The sequence below is a fragment of the Physeter macrocephalus genome, chromosome 9, assembly GCF_002837175.3.
Source record: "Physeter macrocephalus isolate SW-GA chromosome 9, ASM283717v5, whole genome shotgun sequence".
Lineage (NCBI taxonomy): Eukaryota > Metazoa > Chordata > Mammalia > Artiodactyla > Physeteridae > Physeter > Physeter macrocephalus.
The window spans coordinates 25,817,211-25,819,937 of record NC_041222.1 but is presented as its reverse complement, the minus strand read 5'-3'; the positions used below and the strand labels follow the sequence as shown (position 1 = coordinate 25,819,937).

At 44.0% G+C, this 2,727-nt stretch overlaps 1 protein-coding gene across 1 annotated transcript in view; it reads right to left on the bottom strand.

The window, feature by feature from the left end:
• Positions 1 to 2,208: 2,208 nt before the first annotated feature.
• Positions 2,209 to 2,727, bottom strand: part of CORO2A (coronin 2A) — a 16,570-nt gene continuing 16,051 nt past the window's right edge. Inside the window, exon 13 of the mRNA XM_028494302.2 lies at positions 2,209 to 2,643. The gene's annotated coding sequence lies outside the window, so the exon portion shown is untranslated. The remainder of the gene's footprint in view (positions 2,644 to 2,727) is intronic.

Here is a 2,727-nt window from a genome sequence, read left to right as displayed (position 1 = left end):
CCGGCGGGGAAATCGAAACCTGGGCGGTGGGGCGGAGCGCTCCGGGTCGTCCCAGTTCCGGCAGGGAGACAGATATTTGGCAGGGCGCCGCCTGCAGGCCAGGGCACAGCCGCAGCATCATCACCCTGCGGACAGCACGGTGCTCTCCCGCCCATCTGCCCGGGCAGTGAATGCTTAGACCTGGTCTCCGGGCTCTGTGTCTAGCCCAGAGGCGGCCACAGCACAAATGGGGGCTCACTTCGAATGGGCTAACTAACTGCAAGGAGGTGGGCTTCCCCGCTGAGTGACGCTCGTCCAGTCATGATCAGAAAACTGCAGCCCTGTGGATGGGACCAAAATTGGCTGTGGCCTTCCGGGATGCTGTGCATTACCTAGACTTTTCATTTTCCCTTAATTCTCTCTTGCCCTAACCCCAAGAGAAATAACGATTCCCGCAATTGTGAGAAACATTCTGGAAACTCCACCTGCCCCCACGCTAAAGTCTCAGCATCCACGGTACAGACATTATGGAAAACAGTATGGAGGTTCCTCAAAAAATTAAAAATAGAACTACCATATGATCCAGCAATCTTACTTCTGGGTGTATATCCAAAGAATATGAAGTCAGTATATCAGAGCTATCTGCACTCCCATGTTCATTGCAGCATTATTTACAAAAGCCAAAATATAGAAACAACCCAAGTGTCCGTCAGTGGATGAATGGATAAAGAAGATGTGGTATATGCACGTATATATGGTGAAATGTTATTCAGACTTAAAAGAGGAAATCCTGCCATTTTCTAAATGAATGAGCCAGGAAGACATTATGCTAAGTGAAATAAGCCAGATGGAGAAAGACAAATACTCTATGATTCCTAAATATGTGGAATCTAAAAAAAAAAAAAAAAAAAAAGTCAAACTGACAGAGTAGAAAGGTGGTTGCCAGGAGCTGACAGAAAAGGGTAGGGTGAGGGAAAAGGGTACAAACTTTAAGTTACAGAACCCATAAGTTCTGGGGATCTAATGTACAGCATGGTGACTATGGTTAATAATACTGTATTGTACACTTGAGATTTGTTGAGACTGGATCTCAAATGTTCTCAACCGTACACAAAAAATGGTAATGACATGAGGTAATGGATGTGTTAATCATCTTGATTGTGGTGATCATTTCACAATGCTTTCATATGGTAATCATTACCACACACACCTCAAGAAATCACAAACAACATAAATATATATAATTTTTGTCAATCATACCTCAATAAAGCTAGGGAAAAAAAGTCTCAGCTCCCACCTACAAAGCCCTTGGCTCTTTCCTTTCTTTTGTTTTTTGGCCGCACAGCTCTCATGTGGAACTTCCCCTAGCAGGGATCGAACCCACGCTCCCTGCAGTAGAAGCATGGAGTTTTAACCCCTGGACAACCAGGGAAGCCTGCCCTTGGCTCCTAATACTCATGATCTCTGCCCTGTCTATGCTCCACCCTTTGCTTGTTTCCAGACTATGGAACAGCTGGTTTTCTCTGCTTGGAACACTCTTTTCCCCAAATGCTCTTTGCCTTGTTCACTCCTATTTATCCTTCAGGTTTCTGCCTAAATATCATTTCCTCCAAGAAGCCTTCCTTGCTTCTCCTCCAAGAGCAGCCTGAATGTCCCCTTCCTTCCAACCACGACTAAAAACTCTTTGGAGGGTAGGAACCAAGTCTTTCTTGCCTGTTTCCCAGCTTGGTTTCTGGCCCAAACAAGTGGGTATTTCCAAAAGTTCACTTTATGCCACGTTGCTTTCACGAAAGACCTACATTAGTACTTGCTTTCACTAACGGAAAGAAATCTGAAGAGGATTTTAGCTTTTATGAGAAAAGACAAAAAGTGAAAATATGTTCAGCGTTTGTTTTACAGCAAGCTATTATAGAGGCATTGGTGCACCCCCTAGCACCCCAAGCAGTGGGAGTGGCACCACCAAGCTCCTTCCCCAGGAACTACACTCAGCATCTCAACATTAAGCCGTCTTAGCTTTGAACTGTGCCTGTGAGCATTTGTGCTTTATCTGGACTTATTTTGTGTGTCTGTTAGCTAGTTGTGTTAAGGTAATTGCTTCTTCACTTTAGCCATTTTGGCTTACAAAAGGTTTCATAAGAACCCTCTACTTTCAGATAGCGTAGGAAAACTGTCATTGGTATTTGTGAAACAAGTCAAGGAAAGCTCCATGTATTAAAATGTCTAGGAAGATGTTGTTTATTATTTTGTTACATTCTTTCCATTGCACTATTCCACATCTATTTATTTTCATTTTTTTTTTTTTTGCAAAGGTACAAGGAATTTCCGAAACAATATGAAAACAATCAAACTGTTTCAGGCACGGTTTCATATTAAAAGCATAGATTGATTTCTGACTTCCTGCTTCCCTCTATGATACAATCTCAGTGACTGTAGAGCTAAGGTGGATACACCCCAAAGCTCATCTCCCAGTGCTGTCTTCATTCTCAGAAAGTTCCTGAGTCAACAGTCAGGGGGTTCCTAGGGTATGGAGTAAGGAGATGAGTACACATTCTGCTTGCCCTGAGCTTGAGGGCCCTGCAAATGCTGGGCGAGTTCCACTTCATCAGTCAAGAACAAAAATGTAATTTTAAAAAATGTCTTAAAAAAATATCTGATAAAAATTACCTATCGGGCTTCCCTGGTGGCGCAGTGGTTGCGCGTCCGCCTGCCGATGCAGGGGAACCGGGTTCGCGCCCCGGTCCGGGAGGA